Raw genomic sequence first — 20,934 nt, forward strand, 5'->3', positions numbered from 1 at the left:
TGGCTTGTATTAAGGCTATGATAGTGGGCCTTTTAACCTCAGTCATCAGGAAGCATCAAGAGAGAAACTGCTACGGTTGTGAAGTGGATCACCCCAGTCAGAGACAACACCCTTGTCTGTTTCCTCCAGGCAGAAATTACTTTTACATACACTTTGACTCTGTGTTGCGTGACCTCTGGACCGATCGGCTGACACCCGCCTTGACCCACGTTCTATCGACCCTGGGCATCCGAGCGGCCGCCGGCAGGTTGGAGGGGGCCGTGGAAGCTATCCTGTACGATCTGCGTGAGGCCCGCAACGGCATGGTGGAAATCACTCGACTGGAACAAGATCTGTTTGAACAGAACCCAGCGTTTAAGCAGATCCTGGAAGAAGAATTTCTGACTCGTTGGGAGGCCCGAGACTAAAACAAAAAGCATCTTGTGATGGGGAACGGTATCAGCAGACCCTTACGGCGGTTTATGTTAAATGTTTTTTTAGAAAAAGTTAGTCCACTATTGTTGCGTGCTATTGATAAAAGTGATTGTCGGGATGATTATGCTTGTTGCTGCTTTCATAGAGTGTTATTTGAGATTTCTCAAGTCGGAGAAAATTATCAGCGGGGGATGGATTTACTTACTCAACTGATGTCAGAGGGTGAAAGACATTCCCCCGAAAGTCTCATACGCGCTTGTCTATCTTGTATTCCTGACAATGAATTTGACTGTAATCACATTTTTGTATTTTACGCTTTAATAGTAGATGTAGTCACCTCTAAATTTCATGATAAGCAGCCTATCGATGTTAATCAGATGCTTTCTACTCGTTGAAAAAGCCACTATATCCACTTTACTGCATGTGACATCGCTAATCTACCTCAACAACTGTCACGGCTGTAACTAAATGTATACCTGCATTTTGAAAATGTAACCTTCACAAATTGTATACCAGCTTTTTTAAAATATATCTTTCACTAATTGCAAAAATAAAAAAAAATTAAAACTTGAATACCGTTGTAATAGTCTTTGTAAAATAACGGGTAAAAATGCTGAGCATGTTGGCCGAGTGGTTAAGGCGTTGGACTTAAGATCCAATGGACGTATGTCCGCGTGGGTTCGATCCCCACCCCAGCTAAACTCTTTTGTAAAATAATAATAATTAAAAAACAAACTACACAATATGGGTTAAATGTAGAAAAAACACACAAAATTTCACTGATGTTCACTCAGTCTCTTAACAACCCCCATCCACAGTCAGCTATAAAACGCCGCACCCCGCTCTCCCCCCACTCAGTGTGTGAAAAGCATGTCTGTTGCCAAGACTACAGCTCGCGTCTTGAGCAGTTCGTACTATGACCCCAGCCAACCGGGGTCATACGGAGGTGTCTCCAGACTGCAGAGAGCCGTGCAGCAAGATACGGGGAAAAAAGTGGCTGCTGATGACATCAGAGACTGGCTGTCTATGCAAGACAGTTATACTTTACATAAACCGGTTAAAAAGAATTTCCCCAGGAACAGAGTGTTTGTTCCGAGAGCCATGTATCAGTGGCAGGCCGATTTATGCGACATGCAAGGGCTGGCCAAATACAACGAGGGGTTAAAATACCTCCTTACGGTGATTGATGTTTTTTCTAAAAAAGCCTACGCGCGTGCTATAAGAAACAAGACTGGGGAAGCTGTAAAGGAGGCCTTTGATTCTATTTTAACCGAGGGGGGCGTCCCCCTCAAGCTACAGACGGATGCCGGTAAGGAGTTTTTAAATGGGACTTTTCAGAAACTTTTAAAAACTCATAAAATCACCCATTTCACTACGGCTAGTGAACTTAAAGCTTCCATCGTAGAGAGATTTAATCGAACGTTAAAAGAGAGGATGTACAGGTACTTTACGGCTAAAAACACCCGGCGATATGTGGACGTGTTGGACGATCTAATAAAGGGGTACAACCAGTCATTTCACAGCGCTATTAAAATGAAACCTGCCGAGGTCAGGCCCGATAATGCTCATCTAGTATTTGATAATCTATACGGTCCCCTGAAGAAAAAAAGCACACGGCCACGTTTTAAGTTTAACATAGGGGACACTGTGAGAGTCTCCAAGCACAGTCAGATATTTGACAAAAAGTACGAGCAGACATTTACGGACGAGTACTTTGTCATATGCGAACGTGTACCCAGATCCCCACCGGTATATAAATTGAGGGACGTGAGCGGTGAAATACTCGAGGGAACATTTTATGAAGCGGAGCTGCAGAAAGTCAAAATATCTCCGAGACGCGCGTTCAAGGTCGAGAAGGTTATAGGCTCAAAGACCGACAGAAAGGGGAAAAAGTGGATTTTAGTACATTGGCAGGGTTGGCCCTCGAGGTTCGATTCGTGGATACCGCGGTCGGACTTGATACAGGTTTAATTTTTTAAAAAAGAGAAAAAAAAGAAAAAAAAAGAAAATGGACGCCCGCCCCTCTTTTTACCTCACGCTACCGTCAAACTCTTGTCTCTCCATCTTCCCCGATAACCAGAGTTCGGATTACACCGTGATGCTCTCGCGACCTATAGAGCTACGGGGGCCTTACGAAGTAGCTCTGGCTGAAATCATGTATTGTTACACGTGGCGAAATGTTACACACCCGGATAATACTTTTGAATTGCGGGATACGGAGGCGGAGGCAAAGGAGAGAGGCCGATCCTTTAGTGGACCTACCTTACCTTTTTCCTCGGAAAATTAAAGTGGGCTATTATGAATCTCTGAAACAGATTGTGACAGAAATCAACGCTACGTTAAAAAAATTAGGTACCGAAGTTTCCTTCTCATACAGCGAGATTACACGAAGGGTTAATATGACGGGAAACCATAAATACAAGATCCAATTTAAACCTACTCTGGCCTACATGCTGGGCTTTGAGCCGGGTCAGTGGTATAACCTAGGAGGAGGTAGCGGGTCGACCTCACCCTACCCGGGCGACATTCACGCGGGATTCTACAATATGTACGTCTACTGTAACATCGTGGAACCGCAGCACGTGGGGGAATTTGTAGTCCCGCTCCTCAGAACCGTTAAAATAGACGGTGCGTTCGGCGACGTAGTCACTTTGCCGTTCCACAAGCTGCAGTACGTACCGGTGAACAAGCAGAGCCTACAGAATTTGCATATCGAGATAAAGAACGATCAGAATACTCTGATTAATTTCTCCTACGGAAAAACGATCGTCAAGCTACACTTTCGCCCCGTTTAAAAAAAAAAGAAAACAATGGCTTACCACAATCCACAGAGATTTATTACGTATTACACCAGTCAGGCGGGACATGGGCTCCCCGGTTTTGCGGGGAGCCCCGTGATGTACGGGCGTGGGTTGGGGTCCATGCTCAGTAGGGCTTTTAGATTTGTTTTACCCTTTCTTAAGCGTGGGGTCGACATAGCGAAACCTCATTTGAAATCGGCGGTCAAAGGAATAGGTTCGGATCTCGCCAGCTCTGTAGTCAGCGGCCGTTTTACAAACACAGCTGACCCCAAGCAGGAAGGGTCGGGTCTGCTATTCCTGTCTCGGAGGAGGAGGGGGAGTAGAACGAGAGCCCTTCAGGAAAGTCGTAAAAAAAAAAAAAACCTGGCAGAGTCGTCAGGATTCCCAAGTCTCGACCAGCTAAGAGAAACAAGAAACCCCCCGGGGACATATTTTAAGAGAGAGAAAACGCAGCGTAAACAAGAATGGCTCTAGCTCACCGGCTCTCGGCTGAATGTACCAAATCTGAATTGGACCTGTTTGCGGCCCCTATGACGCAATTATCCATAGATCAGACCAATTATGTAGAAATCAACCCATTAAATTCCATTACCGATCAGGATGTTTTGGATTTCCTAATACCGGGGTCGGGCAATTTCTATGTGGACCTCAACTCTACACTGCTATATCTAAGGCTCAAGATCGTTAGGGCCGATGGAGCCCCCCTGCTTGACGCCGACCCCTGCGGTATTATACAGTACCCGCTAAACGGCATATTCTCCCAGCTGGATGTGAGTCTGAACGACGTCCTGATCAGTTCTTCGTCGGCCACGCACCCCTATAGGTCAGTCATAGAGACCCTGCTCAATTTTTCTACGGATACGCTAGAGAGTCAGTTTTCGGCAGGGCTCTGGTACAAAGACGTCGGGGGCGACTTGGATAGCGTGGACGTCTCAGCGCAGGGCCCCAACGTGGGGTTACAGAAGCGAGCCGCCTTCTGTAGAAACTCTCAGGAGTTTTCTCTGATGGGTCCTATACACGCCGATATTTTTTTCAGCGAACGAATGCTGTTAAACAACGTGGATATACGCTTAAAGTTTGTAAAGGCTAAAAGCGACTTTAGTCTCATGTGTAGAAATGACACCGATTACGAGCTGAAAATACTGAGGGCCAGCCTGTTTGTGAAAAAAGTGGAGGTCTCCCCGGCGGTGTCACTGGGTCACTCGGCCGCTCTCATGAAAGCAAACGCCCTGTACCCTATAAGCAGGGTAGTCGTTAAAAATTATACGCTGCCCGCACAATCGCGGGTTTGCCCGCAGGACAACCTCTTCCTGGGCAACTTACCGCGCTACATCGTTTTGGGGATCGTGGACCACGCCGCGTTCGTGGGCACGCGAAACAGAAAGCCGTTCAGGTTTCAGCATTGTGACCTGGAATTTCTGAGCCTCTCAGTCAACGGGCGACACATACCCAGCAAACCGTTCCAGCCCGATTTTAGAGCGAGGCAGTCGGTCAGAGAGTTTTACAACCTTTTCCTGGCTACAAACAGGCATTTAAAGGATTCGCCCTTATGCATCAACCGCGAGGATTTTGAAAACGGATACTCGCTATTTGCTCTCAATCTCTCCCGAGACGACGAGCTGGACGGCGGTGCCCTGTCACCCGCCATCAGCGGCACGTGCCGTCTGGATTTAAGGTTCAGAGCCCCACTACCTCGAACCATGAGTCTCATCGTCTACGCCTGCTTCGACAGCGTGATTGAAATAAACGCCAAGAGACAGGTTTTGGTGGACTTTTAATCATCATCATCATCATGAACACTCACCAGCTGGAATGCGTTTTACGGCCCCTGCTGGGGGATGCTTTTGGAGGCGTGTGGCCTAGCGATTTATTACCCACCCGCATAGAGACCAGGCCCGCTTTTCTGGTCGCAAACACGCATGACCAGAATAGAGAGGGTGAACACTGGATCGGGATAATTTTGGAGCCCCAAGAGGGTAAAGCCTCCTTCTTTGATTCTTACGGTTATCCCCCCGATTCCCCTTACTACCCAAAGAGTTTTATGAGCTTCTTGGGGAGGCACGCTACCGAAATAAGGTATAATACGCGTCAAGTTCAACATGACTTTTCTTCCACGTGCGGGGCCCACGTCGCCTTTTTCCTCTACCGGCGCTTCAAGGGACTTTCATTTCAAGAGACTATGATGTTGTACTCTGACGACTTGAGGAAAAACGACGCTCTAGTATCCGAGTTTATCAAGAAATATCACAAGTGTATTAGCCGTGTTAATGCCGATAAACTTTCAAAGCCGCAAAATGTATGTTCGTTAAAACTATTTAAAGATTGTTATGCTTGTTAGATTCATGTTGGGGAAAAAATAAAAACGTGACACCCTTTATTCAATAAATTTTACATTTTATTAACCGACGCGTTACAGGCGTTTTAATTCTTTTTCACACACGTATATAAAACACTTAATCGTTGTAATCTATCCACGGAGCATAAGGAGTACCCTTTAAAGGCCATAAACGATATTCTGGGGAGGAATCGCGCGCTGTGTGAGGGGTTCCCTCAAGCGGTGGTGGTGAGTCGTCAACAATACGTTTTCTACGTCTCCCGAGGTTCTGTTTCACAGGAGGGGAGGAGGGAGGCGGGGGATCCCTTCCGCCGTAATCTTTAAGATGACTTAGGGCTTTCCTGGCTTGGATGTTACCCACGCTCGTGAGGGGGATGTTTAATTCTGATATCACGTTTAAAAAGGGTTCCCAGCCTTTAGGATATCCGCCGGCGTGGGATTTAGGCTGCGATAAAGTTTTCATCAAATCTAAAATATGGGAACCTTTAATGGGTCTATCTCTGATGATGAGTTCACCCGACTGGGTCCAACGTACCGCCCCGTCGGAATCGAGCAGTTTATGCAAGATGTACCCCACGTTCTTTCTAGCCCTAGGCGCCACTTGCTGGATAACTTCCTGTACAGATTTGTCCCCAGTCGCGCCGCCGCCGTCAGGCTGTCTCCCCTCCTCCTCCTCCTCCGTTTTTTCTTTCCGCTCTGTAAGGACAATTTCTCGCCCCTGATTTTCCTCTTTTCGGGCTAGATTCAGATACCTCTGTAGCAATTGGTTGTATCTCTTCACTTTTTCATCCAGATGCATAGCCGGCTGATTTATTAAACCCTGCATCTGGTGTTCGAGTTCACCCAGGGCCGATTCCCCGATGGTATGCGGGGTCGCCCTCTGGGTCAGCGTACGCAGTTGCTGGGGGCTGAGCATAAACATTTTCTTGACTTGGCTCATGTTGCTGGAAAAGGCTAGTTAGCCGTCTTACCGGCAAACAGGCTTGTAACGAATGGCAGAGCCACTGATAAGAGCGGTAATAAGAATCCTCCTTTTTGAAGAATTGCCACGCGTTTCCTAGCGACGCTGTTTTTCTTACATGCGAAAAGTTTAATCAATCTTTTCTGTTTCTTGAGTTTGGTAAATTGAGCTACGGTTAAAGGTATGCGACCTCTTATGAGATTGAGACAGATTTCGGAGAGAGCCAAAATTATGTCGTTAGATGGGTCAGCCGTAAGAATCTTTTTACGTTTCACCCCCCTCGTCCTCTGTAAAACTTTAAGGGTCGGCAGGTGTTTCCTGAGATGTTCGGACATAGCTTAGTAGTGATAAATCAATGGCTCGCCGGTAGAAAGACGATGGGTAACGACCCCGGTAATAATCCGGTCCTGAGTCGGAACTCTTCTGGGCACGTGGCTCTCAAATCGACCAATAAATAGCCGTGCGCGGGCCCTGTGGCCTCATGGTAGGCATCTAGAAAAAACTTTTTCTGCCAAGGAAACATTTGCTGAGCTAAAACTTTGATTTGCATTCTGTCTCGCACATTCTTAAACAGACAATAATAAGTCGTATTTAGGGCTATAGTCCTGCTGTACTTGCCCTGGTGAAATACGTTCTGCACCAGGTAGATGACCGAGATTTGACGGTGATGTCTGAACCTCGTGAAAGCTTCTGCCACGAGTTTGTTTTCGGACGTGCTGTCCATCAAATCATCGATGATTATCAAGGAGCCTGAGGGGAAGCGCTCCTCATCCTCCCAGCTTTTGGGAAGCCCTTGTATAAATTCAATTTCGCTGATCCGATCGCGTAGTTCATCATAAAGCGGCTGATGGGAAGCGAAACACCACACAATTTTTTTAACGGGGCCCCCTATGAAACAGTGACTCTGATTTAAAAGCATTTCTTTAGTGAAATAGGTTTTCCCCGAAGAACTTGCCCCTGCGATTATAGCCGTAAACGGGAGTTCTAAACGGTGATCAAAGTCGACCTCTCTCACGCCGCTACCCATCATTTTGCAAAAAAAAAAAAAACACACTGACGAAACGGTAAATACTGCCCTAATCTTTTAAATCTTTCCGAGGACACACACACACACACACACACACACACACACACACGTGCAAACCACTGCTGGAGGGGTGTCAGCTTTCACAGACACAGAGTGCATGGGTAAGTTTTTAATAAAAACTCTTGTGATAAATGTACAAAACATTTCAGTACACAAGTTTGAAAATAAAAAACATCTTACTAGGAACATTTTAAAAACATCTTAAAACATCTTTCATTTTTAAAAACATCTTTGGAAAAAACTTTTCATTTTTAAAAACATCTTACTATGAACATTTTAAAAACATCATACTATGATCATTTTAAAAACATCTTTGTAAAAAACTTTTCATTTTTAAAAACATCTTACTAGGAACATTTCTCAGTTTAAAACATTTGTACATCTTACTTTGATTTTAAAAAACATCTTTGAAAAAAACTTTTCATTTTAAAACAAATGAACATCTTTGATTTTTAGAAAAAACTTTAAAAGCCCTTTTGCGATGCTGCTAGTTTTACATTTCAGTAACCAAAAGGCAGAGTTTCCCCGCTAGCCAGCAATCTGCGTTTGTCGTAGACGACCCTGACCTTTTTATCTAGAGGCCTATTAAACAGGCGAAAGCTTTTCATGTCGCGTTCGATTTTGTTGTACTGCGTCATTATAGCGGGGTTATTCCTACAACCTCCGATGTAGTTTTCAATCAATCCGATCATACTGTCAAAGTTTACCTTTTGACAGGTTTCGTAATTTAGAGTTATACCCTTACATTTCATTTGTGTTTTCCCGTTGTTGAGTCGGTAACAGTAACTTTTTGGTCCCAGCGCACCCCACGAAGCAATGTATTCGTCGGGGGCTAATTCGGACGTCAGCTCGCCCAGGTAATTGCCTAAGGTCGGGTGATATTCACCAGGCCTGCTTATGTACACGATGCTGTCGGTGTCGTGATACAGCACCCTCCGCCCCAATCTTTCCAGTTCTTTGTAAAGCGTCAACCGACCCCACGCGGTAGTTTGACACGCTATGAATATGTTAGTCTTTCCCGGCGGCACTTTGTAGGAAGACTTGAAACGCCAGCGGATGAGGGCGACCTCGTCGTTGACAAACGCGAAGCTGGAAATCTCGTACAGGTCCGAGCAGAAAAAATTAAAAAATTCCCCCGGGTCAGACACTATACATGTCTGGAGCATGTTGCTCCTCTGCGCCAGTTTACCCCACAGAGAGTTAAGCAGAAGTTTGGACACTTGCCGCTTCCCTTCATTAGACACTATCTGATCGGGCTCCAATTCGATCCCCTCACGCTCGAGATAGTTTTTTATGTACTCCCTGCGACCCACGTCATCGGTCGCGTCGTCGGGGTAGCCCGAAGCCTGCTGCTTCACTTTGAGAAAGGTTTTAATGTAATCTCTAAACAGGTCGCCGCTGGTCTGGGGAAAATGCCACACTTCGTGAATTTTAACGAGCGAGTACCCCCTGTCTAAAGCCAGATTTAGCTCCGCAGTTACCCACACGCCTATCAATGCCCGCTCTGCGTCGGAATGCCCGCACGCCCCCTCCTGTCTGTTCTCGATCGCGCACGTCCTGCACAGTGTAAACACCAGTTTCCCATTTGGCAGTCTGCTGGGTAGGACGGGGAAAAACAGCTCGCGCGGGGTGTTGACCGTGGCTTTGATCAGGCCAAAGTATTCATTCAGAGGCTTAAAATTCGAATGAATGATTTCCGGGTGCCCCACGGGGAATTCACATTTAGCCAGAGTGTACGGGTACAGCGACGTGAAATCCACGTAGCGGACGCGCTCTTGCCCCGTGACGTCGTAACGCAGGCGAATGGCCGACGTCCGACCCCCAAAAAGCGCTTCTCGCGGCCTTAGGGGCTCAGGGGGCTCAAAGTCTGACAGGAAACGCTGTACCTGTGGGTCGTGAGTTTTAGCGTGAGCCCATTCGTGTTCCCAGATGGATTCCACGTTCATATTAAACTCTTGGCGCAACGACTCGAGTTTTTCCCTTGTTTTAACGTACAGGGCACCGAAGCTCTCGCGGGTCAGGGGGCAGATATCGTGTTCGTTGTTGCAGGTAGGACAGCCGTGAAACTGACAGCCTAGAAACTCGAAAGCCCATTTCTCCCCCTCAATCTCGGCGTATCCGTCTAAGTGAAAGCGCCCCACACTCACTTCACCCCCGCGCAGCGCGTGTCGAATTTCGATGCCGCGCGCGCGCCCGATGAATTCCAGCCACTGGATGGACACGCTCGAATAACTTTTGTATTGCCTCCTGTAATCCCATACATCCGGGATCGCGATCGTATCTCTGGGCAGGAAATTTGTCCTGTAAACTAGCAACGCGGCCGAAGCGATGGTGGCCGCGGAGAAGGGATCGCAACCCGTGAGCGTTTTAAACTCCCGCAGGAAGCGCAAGCAGCCCTCTCTCAGAATCTCCACGTCGTTCTTACAGTAAGCGATCATCTCTTTGTGAAAATTAAAGGTCTGGTGCTTTACAGCGTCGTACCATTGATAAAACTTGTCGCGTTCTTTGGTGGACATTTGATCGGGCCCAAATTGATCGGGAGGGGGGTAGGGTCCCACGTAACTAAAGTTTTCCACGTCTGTGAAATGATGCGGAAAATAGCCTTTTCGCATCTGAGTCGAGCATCCCATCGCATCGGGGATTTTTCTCAACGGCATGCTTAGAAAGGAGTGACTGTCGATGTACCTCTGCTCAAACAGGCTGTCCAGGATGAGAATGATTTTATTCCCCTGCGATACCACACGCGGTTCCACGCCTTCCTTCACCATCGCGTTCAGTATGATGTAATTATCGAATGCCTTACCGTAGTGACTAATGAAACAGACGCCTCTATAACAGGGCGCCCTGAAATGTCTGAGAAACTGTAGCGCGCAGTTGGGCCCCTCGGCGGTCATTGTCTCGTTCTGATCGGAGATGGCGCAGACGTACACCGGGATATGGGTACCCGACCTCTGAGATGTTTCAAAGTCAAAAAACACATATTCGGTGGCCTTTTTACGCCCCTCACCCCTTTCGGCCCGTTCCCCTATGTTAGGCTTCTCGGGTGGATTTAGATAGCAGAGATGTGGGGTGGATATGTCTGACACGGCCGTGTGGAGTTTAGCGTCGCAGATATTACATTTTTCTGCTTTACACGAGTGCGGTTTTGGGTTCTCGGGAGTGAGGTAGTATCTGAGCCCGCAGGCTTTGCATTTTCTGAACTTGTCACAGGGGGTAGCGAGCTCCCCCCTAACTGGGCAGACCCTAGGCGTACGGTGGCGCTCAAAGCAGGTGTCATTTAAACATCTGAAATTACAACGCTCACATAGTATCGCCGGTGTGCTTTCACCTTCTCTGCAATTAGTCTGACAGACGCTACAAAATTTTTCGCATTGATGAGAGTGAGGCGAATCGTACCCTTTGAAACAGCTCGGGCAAACGTACCCCACGCCTAAGAAGCCCTTTACGCTTTTAATGCCGTAAAAATGCTGATTGTGTAAAAAGAAATACACCGCCCGTCTACCGTCGCTAGGCGTGGGTGTCTGGTAAATTTGGAGATTGTTTGAATAAGGTTGTTGATAATACACCACTGCTTTGCAATCAATGATTTTCTCGAAATTGATAATGTCATTCAAAGCGACTGCGTGATCGGGGGTGAATCCCGCTTTCTCCTGTAACTCCAGGCCGAGCTTTTCAGCCTCGGCGTCAGTAAAGTTTTCGTGCAGCAGATGCGCCAAGTTTATGGCGAAACACGCGTTGGTGTTGTTATTAATGATAAACATGTGTCTGGCTTTTTTAGAAATTATTTCTGAAGCTAACATGGTCTGTAGTTTACGTTTGTTCCCGCCGCCGCGTGGGATATTTATTACGTCTACGATTACTTCTAGGTTGGAATCGTTTAAAATCTCTTGATTAGACTGTACCAGGCGATCCAGCAGCTGCTGCAAGTCTGTCAGCTCCCCCACCCCATACCATACAATTTGCGACAGCTCGTCGTTTAAAAAGTCAGCGCGCAGGGTGACCTGTATATAGGCTCCCCATACGGCGTAAGGAATCGCCTCATTCACAATATTTTGAAACCCCTCGATTACATTTTCATAGTACTCGCGGAAATTGCCTTCGTTTCTAGGTCGCGGGATATTTAGAATCCGCCTAATCTGTACGTTATTGAATCTGCGGCGATGAAGGACCCCGTCAGGCTGGGGATCCACGTCACCGACGGCACCGCCACCTTCCTGTTGAACATTTTCAAATTGTCCCAGCCCAAATTCATTTTCAATCTCCTCAGCATCGAGAAGAAATTCCACGTCTGACAAGGCCTCCCACAACTCAGAATCCGCGGGGGACCATGCGACCTCGTCGGTGGGGGGTAGCCCCGCTTCTGCTTCAGAACCCCTTTCATTTAACATGCTTGTTAATGTCTCTAAGGATGGGAGAAAACAGGGGTCCTGGGCCAGTGTTTCAGCAGACGCCGCTGGTGGCGAGTCGTGTTGAGCAGAGTAATCCGCATCATTTTCATTATTAGCATTGTTGATAATGGCTATTTCATTTAATAAGGCTTCGGGTATAGCCGCTGGGGGTGTTGCTCCGTCCATACCTGTTGATTCTCTCGCAGATTTTCTCTTGACCGGTCGGCGTAGTCTCTCTCTCTCTCTCGTACATAGAAAAAAAAAAAAGAGAATACCTATTATTAGAATGTTATTTTTTAATTGAATAGCATTTTTATAACAGGAATAAAAGAAATAATATACTTACCGGGTAAGGTCTCGATGAAACTTGTGGTTCTTTGGCTGGTACAAACTTTGGTAAGGAGGAAAAGGCCCCCCGCTCGACGTAATACAATTTAATTGTCTCTGTCACCCCATATCTGCACGGTCATGTATGACAAACAAAACTATAAACAGAATTTACTGGCGGGCAAATTGTCAGACTTGATGTATGACCAGGTGGTACGGCCTTGATGATGCTACTCGTGCCTGTGTAAGAAAATTATCTGTAATTTGGGACGTATGTGAAAACAAAACTTTAAACAGAATTTACTGGAGGGCAAAAGTGTCAGACTCGATGTATGGCCCGCGTGGCCGGGTAGGGGGGCGCCTCGATGGCCAGGTGGCACGGCCCTGCAGAATTTACTGGCGGACAAATTGACAGACTCGATGTATGTCTCGACTTATGACCTTTACAAATTGGCGCCATACGCCGATGTGATACAAACGCTCGCGTGAGGAAAAAACACACGGTCAAAACTAGCGCCGAGCGTTTTTATTGGACGATAGACCCTGCACCTCCTCCTCTCATTCTTTGCTCCAACTTTACCATTTTATCCCACAGTCTCTCACAGTTTCTCTCAGACTCGCGCAGCAGCACGCCTCTCAGCTCTCCCGCATCGCTCTCTCCGAGGATTATCCAAAGCCGTGCGGACCTTTCCGCGCTACCGCACCAGTATGTGAATAAGTCCTTTGCTGATTCTCCGAAGCCCGGGGACCTTACCACGCTACCGCACACCGTACGCTCGCGCTCCATCAGGTAACCCAGCCATGCTCACTCCCGCCCGCGCCCCACAAAATAATAATAATAATAACTTATTCAAATAACACACGCTCATAAGCACTCTCATCAATATCATTTTTAAAATAATACACACTCATAAGCACTCTCCTCAATATCATTTTAAAATAATAAACATTTAAAATAAGCATTTAAAATAATAAATAATTAAATCCAAATACCATTGCATCACTAACACAACCAACCCATGCCCCCTAAGCCACAATCATTTAAAATAATAAATAAATAATTAAATACAAATACCATTGCAGCAGTTACACAACCAACCCCCGGGGAAGAAGACAAAAAAAAATATTTAAATAAATAATTAAATCCACATGCTATTGCGTCAGTTACACAACCAAGCTCAACCCACTACAACATAAGCTCCGCCCACTGAACTTTTGAACGTGACCTTTGACCCGACCTGTCATTTTGACGAAAGCGGTATTGCATCTCTCTCTTACATGAAATTACTTTCTAAGAACATTTTATTTTGTAATTCAAATTTTTCTTATTTTTCAAACCAAAAAGTTACAGCACTCTCATATAATACACTTCAGCCATTCACATTTATAAAACAATATGACCAATCACTAGTTCAACCTCCCAGCCATTTATCCTTCAAAAACATGGCCCTAGAAACATTCCCACATTTTCATTATACCTCGTTTCCCATTTAGTCTGTCCAACATTTTTTCATATGAAGCTGCCTTAATCATCTCATTGGTCCATTCCTTTATATTGGGGATTGTTGAGGATTTCAAATGCCTTAATATTACCCTCATGGCAGTTGAGTCCCACCATCACAGCCTTAAACTGTTTATTATTCACCTTTGGCAATTCCACTCTATCTCCTAGCAGAGAGAGTCGGGTTTGCGGGGTAAAGTAAAGCCTAGCCATTTGTCCAGGAGACCAAGAACTCTACCCCAAAATGGATATACCTGAGAGCACTGCCACAGCATGTGTAAATAAACCCCCACCTGCCTTCTAAAATTCCAACACTGATCAGTATTAATTAGTCCAGTTCTATTTAGTCTAACTAGTGTCCAGTACTATCTGTGTATAATTTTATACTGAATAAATTTAGCTTTTACTTCCCTAAAATATTTCCCCACTCTAGAAAGTATTCTTGACCATTCATCTTCTGCATTTTAACACTCGTGACTCAATGCCTCAGTTGCAAAAACTTCCAAAAACTCCCTCCTCCTCCTACATCATACTTACTCTTTAAGTCTGATTATGACATAAACATCCCATTTACGAATAAATCCCAGAGAGTTTTCACCCCTTTGGGTTGCCATTGTTTCCATACTTTTTACTATTTGTATTTGAGGATTGTGCCAAATTGAGGAATATGGCTGCATGTCATGTGATACTTTAAGCTTCTTATGTATTTTGATCCATATATTTCTCGAAAAAGATATTATCGGGTTTGTGTTTCTTATATTGTCCCCCCATTGTGACAGAATGTGCAGAGGTTGAAATAGTGAAGCCAAATTGCTCTCGATAGCTATCCAGTCCACATCAGAATTCACATTCTTCCAGTGATAGTAGAGTTTGGCTATTTCAAATGACATGCTATATAATCTAACATCTGGCAATCCTAGACCTCCCTTGTCTCTGGGCGAAGTAATTTTAATCCTAGGTTTATTCTTTCCCAACAAAAATCTTTTACTATACTCTCGTACTGTTCAAATATCCTTTCCGGAATATTAAATGGAAGCATCATAGAGAGATAATTAACTTGAGGCACCACAACCATTTTAGTAACATTAACCTTCCCCCCATGAGGATAATTTCAATGCTTTCCATTTGTCCATATTAGGTTTAATTTTGTTCAATGAGGGTTCAAAATTCTGAATTATTATTTTGTCAATATATAAACAGGTTTAAATTTCATGTTTATAGTTCAATTTTATGTTATATAAACAAAATAATTTTAATACAGTGCATTTTTTTTATTAATTCAACAGCACCCATGTTCAATCCACTTAAGTTTGGAAGGTGTATTGGAAGGTAACGTAGATATTTCTTAAGTGGGCATCCAGAGATATCGTCTCCCCTCCAAGCACCCCTTTTCTCCACTAGTTCTGTATGGAGCTCAACAGGAGGAAGAGGTAGATAAAGGGGTTAGTCTCAAACATAATGTAATAAAAAATAAAGAGTAAATACAAGCGCCATGAAGCAGTATTGAGTTCCAGCAGGCCTTGACTTACAGTAAAGGAATTGTAAGGCAGACATGCTAACAAAACAGCTTTACATTCCCAATTCCAAACCATTAATGGGCAACCTTAGAGTGACGACGGCTAAAAAAAACCTTAGCTATAAGCAGGAATGAAACATTGTGAAAAGCCAAGACTCCACATGAAGGTAAATTTGATCCTCCGCCTATCGCAGTAGATGCGTTCCAGACCCATCAGCGATAGGTGAAAATCCACGATACAGAAGGATCATATAATTTTTTTTTTAAGTTTAAGCCTTAAAATACCCCTCCCACATGCTTTAAACATATGTAAACTCATTAAAACACATATATCGGGCTATGTTAAATGTCGGGCTAAGGATATGAGTAACATAATAATAATAATAATAATAATAATAAAATAATAATTTTTAATATGTATACACACACACAACTTTCTCTCTATATATGTAATGGAATATATAAAAATAAAAACATATATGGCTCTTACACATTCTTTTCATCCTTCTTCATGTAGCGTACTGTTGATTCATTCAAACCATAATGGCGAACGCCGTCCGCATAACGCTTTCCTTCCCGAAGCACATCCAGAAGTTTTACCTTCTCCTGAATGGTCAACGTCTTCCATCGTAGGGCTTAGAACAAAACGAAAACAATCGGACCACAAACAATGTACGGGATACGCAGAGAATTGTGAGGCGTCGGAGGAAAATCCGCGATATAGTGGGGAATCGCTGTAATGTGAATTCTGCCAATCCTGGTTTTCAGCACCATGGACAGAAACCTGTCGTTTATAGGGACCTATTATGCCCATTTTCACTGTTCATAATTGGATTTTTATGGTCTGCTAGAATAGATTCACCCTTTTGATAGGTGATATCCTAGAATCCAATATATTATTGCAGGGCTGTTTTCATTTGATGTTAACCAAATGTGATATATTTATTTTTACTTTTGATATCTCGTCCTTTTCCCCTTATCTGATAAGAGCCGCTGTCCGCTGAGACAAGCTGGTGTCTTTTTACTGCTCACTGAAAAGTGGGTGGTGCGGACATTGTGTATTACATCACACTATGAGACAGTCACTGATTGGTGGGCTCTGAGGGGGCAGTGTGACCTGAAAATCATCCATCAATCAACCCAGGATGGGGGGCCAGCCCATCGCAGGGCACACTCACACACCATTCACTCACACATGCTCTCCTACGGGCAATTTAGCAAGTCCAATTAGCCTCAGCATGTCTTTGGAATGTGGGGGGAAACCAAAGTACCCAGAGGAAACCTCATGACGACATGGGGAGAACATGCAAACTCCGCACACATGTGACCCATGCGGAGACTCGAACCTGGGACCCAAAGAAATGCTAACCACTGTACCGCTCCTGAAAATCATGAACCATTTTAAATATTGAAGTATTTTTGAAATATTTATTAATTTTAAATATTTATTAAATCAAAACATTGGGCAGTATACATGTTATAGGTACTTATTAATGAATAAGCAATATAATAAGATTCAATTTTGCTTTCACTACTTAAAGCGCCAGAACATCGTATTTGAAAAATTCAACAGCAATATCCCTTACCAGAAATCAGGAACAGGTTAAGAAAATCCACAGACTTCGTCGCGAGCAGTTTAATATACGAACTATTTCCTTCTACCCAACTCCACACACAGCTCGCGCTTGTGTCTAATGCGCAGTGATACGAGTAGTGTACTTCGATAGAAGCCCGACATTTCTACGGCTGATATTTCCAAACCTGAACAACTCCCAGCAGAACTTTGATGAATAGATAGCATTAAGGCCCCTCTAAAATATCTTTTTATAGTTTTGGGGTGAACCTCCCATTTAAACGAAGTACATGGTGGTGCTCATGAATTTGAAAGCCTAGATGCCTCATCTCGCTTTTCCACAACGAGTCAGCAGCGCCACCATCTTGGAGCGATAATTAGACATAAACAAGCAACATGTCAGGGTGTAGATGGAAAGATCTTTTAGCCATAACTTCTTTACTAATTAACGCATTTATATCTTACAATTATGTAGAATAAATAAACAAGCCCACCACTACTGCCCCCCCCCAAATTTATGTAGTATTGCTCATAGTATTCTCAACAAAAACTAATGCTAGTATCCCGTCAGTGTCACAGGCAAGTAAACATGTTATGTATCTTATTTGACCGTACCGCAGATTTTTTTACCTGTGAAATGTGGTTCCCTGTTTTCTAGTTTTAACATTCCTCATGTTGTTGCAGTTTCGAAAATAGTCGGTTCACTAAGTCATATCTATGAATCCTCTATTTCACAATTACCATGCCAACATCGCGTATCGCCCAAGGAGGCACACAGGGTTTCAAATCTATGGCGGTGCTGCCTACACTACTACCAGTCACATGACACAGGAGCTACCGAATACCCGCCAATCGGGAGCCGGCTAGATCAACCACGCCCACCCGTCACATAGAGGAGAGTGAGGCGAAAGAAGCGAATCAGTTTAAAAATGTCACCATTAACGCGGTATTTAGTAGTCTGGAGATATTTTACTTTAAGCAAGGCACAAAATAAAGTTGTAGTATTTGTAATAAAATTTGAAGATTAGCCATCCCCAAGGAGCTGACAGGAAAGCCAGGTACAGGTTTAGTCCTCCTTAATCAGCTTGTCGGTTACTAAATGTCGGCAAATAAGCTTGCCTTTTTCTGTGATTTTTTTTCAGTTTAATTGACACTTAAAGAAGTAATCTGAGACCTGAGATATAACATTAGCAACGATGGTCATTTTTTACACTCATGGATTTTAACATTGAGGACGTGTGTCACATGTCATTTTCACATAGAAGGAGTTTAATTGTTTTTATCTGTGTCTGTGTGTCAACATATGTCTATTTAGTTATGTCACTGAAATGTATGATTAGTATTGACATTTCCATAGACTACTATGTTTTAATAAAAATGTATGATCCTTTGGGAGTTGGGCAATAGAACGGAATTGTAAAGTATCAATAAGAAATACTATTAATGAAGTAGCCGCCGTAACCTTTTGCTTTGTATGAAGTGTGCATACAAAACACAAATAATGCAGTTGTACTGTTATGTATATAATTTAAAAGGTATACTTGCCAGCAAAAGATTGAGTTAATAAAATTAAATGAAAAGTATTAAGACCCCTTGTCATTCATAGTATTATATACTTCTTAATTTTACAAAGACTTTTTTCCTATCATATTTTTTAGTTTTTGAAGTTGATAATCTGGAAAACTGCTGCCTGGGATCAACTATCCATTCTTGACTCTTGGAATAGGAATTGAAGTCGAATCAAACAGCCTTACAGCACCCTCTTGTGACATACAGTAATATGGAAAACAGAACAATTACTAACTGAACGCAACATCCCCCCTTTACTTATGTATTCTTCTTCCTGCAGCAGCACTGTCTTCTATAAAAGTCACGCTGTCACGATCGCGGTCGGGCGAAGCGGCGATCGTGCGGGCAGGCAGACAGGTGAAGTCGGGGCAAAACCAGGGATTTAATGGGCAAACGAGGACTGGAAAACATAGCACACCTACAAACATCAATGACGGACAAGGGAAACCGGGGAGACCAGGACTTAATACACAGGACTAATCAAAGTAACTAGACAAAGCTGGAGACGATCAGGGAAATACATGTGGGTAATCAGGGGGCGTGGCACACACGAGGAGCGGACGAGCCGGGCATGACACACGCCTTACCTGTAACATCCATCCATCCATTTTCCAAACCGCTTATCCTACTGGGTCGCAGGGGGTCCGGAGCCCATCCCGGAAGCAATGGGCACGAGGCAGGGAACAACCCAGGATGGGGGGCCAGCCCATCGCAGGGCACACTCATACACCATTCACTCACACAAGCACACCTATGGGCAATTTAGCAACTCCAATTAGCCTCAGCATGTTTTTGGACTGTGGGGGGAAACCGGAGTACCCGGAGGAAACCCCACGACGACATGGGGAGAACATGCAAACTCCACACACATGTGACCCAGGCGGAGACTCGAACCTGGGTCCCAGAGGTGTGAGGCAACAGTGCTAACCACTGCACCACCATGCCGCCCCCCCATAAATTCATTTTTCCATTTTTATTTTCAATAATATTGATGTTAACTCAGCATCTTATTTTCAATGTTGAAAAAGTCACTTTATATCAAGGTTTCGCCACCATTATTTTTTCAATATTGAAAAAATGACCAAAAATCAATTCAGTTTCAATGCTGATAATTTAACACTGACCATAATTCAATGCATTTAACTATACTTCAACGCTGAAACAATAATATGATGCTATCTGGGCTATGAATAATTATTTCAATTTATATACAGATTCCAAGCCCATATAGGTGATACACAGGTACGTAATGGGCGTCTTATGTCTGAGGTAGCCAGCTACTGTGTTTGATAACCCACCATCATAATAATAGTTTCCTTGCACTAGTATAAACCAATTGATCCCTCTTGCAAGAGCTGGATACCTGTGGTATGAAACTGAATAAAATGTATCGTACCAGTCTTGGGGAAAACCAGTGAGAATCCACTGTGAAACAGCACTGCGCAAATTCTCATGTGTTCCTAATGACAAGGGCAAGACTGGTAATCAAATTAGCCTCTCAGCAGGAGTGTTAGTGTAAAAGCAGGGCTTATTGACACAGATAATAAAGCTTGTTAGAATGCGTAACATAATTATTTAGCTGGGCCCAGAAGAGGTGAGAGCTCCCCTAGTGGCTACAGGAGTGCATTTTCCCCAAAGCAGGTATAATGGATGGTGGTCTTATTGCTTTTAGACCACAACTTGGGATAGAAGAACAAATCAAATTATTTTCCTCATTTAATATTCAGATTTTAATTGGGCTTAAATTTTAGAGCACAGTGTGTTCTAGGATGGTACGTTATGGATATTAGTCTCTACCACATTCTAACGCTATAAATCCGGACCTTTTCCTATGTTTGATTTGGTGGCTGCCAGGCGTTCTGAGTAGTATAGTGACTATGGTAGGCGTGTGATTCCCTAAGGAATTTTTTGTTCTGTTCTGTGTGGCAAATACATATAATGCTGACATTTTTCCTGGAAGATTTGGGATTTTTCATCCCGTGCCTTAAGGTATTTCTCTCCAGCTCTAGGGAGTCTCCCCCGAAAACACCAGTCACTCACTAGCCTTACACTTATGCTTGCTGACTTATTCAACACCATGAAGGATTAACAGAAAAACAGAAACCTATTAAAAGGCTGCACCATATCATGATATGCAAATAAACATCCAGCATCATTGTTTCACAGGGAAGTACATTATTTATTGATAATTATAACCCTAACCCTTACTTCTCAGCTTGACAAACATAAGGTGCGGTGTGTGAACATGTGAACTGGTTGAAATGCAAGTGTCTCACAGTCAATGCATAAGACTTGAGAGCCCTGACTTTACTTATATAGCCCACAACATGTTTATGATTCATAAATAAATCTGGCCAGTAAATCGGTCTTTCATTTTCCACAGAATAAAAAAAACGATAATGTTATCCCGCTGATAATTACAAGCGCGTTTCACCCCCGGCACTGGCTGGAGACACAGGCAA

General features: G+C 44.0%; 1 non-coding gene across 1 annotated transcript; it reads left to right on the plus strand.

Moving 5' to 3' along the window:
* Positions 1-1,034: 1,034 nt before the first annotated feature.
* Positions 1,035-1,115, plus strand: trnal-uaa (transfer RNA leucine (anticodon UAA)). The gene has a single exon. It is a non-coding gene; the product is annotated as a tRNA-Leu (tRNA).
* Positions 1,116-20,934: the final 19,819 nt, after the last annotated feature.

This window comes from Brienomyrus brachyistius, unplaced genomic scaffold (genome assembly GCF_023856365.1).
Source record: "Brienomyrus brachyistius isolate T26 unplaced genomic scaffold, BBRACH_0.4 scaffold189, whole genome shotgun sequence".
Classification (NCBI taxonomy): domain Eukaryota; kingdom Metazoa; phylum Chordata; class Actinopteri; order Osteoglossiformes; family Mormyridae; genus Brienomyrus; species Brienomyrus brachyistius.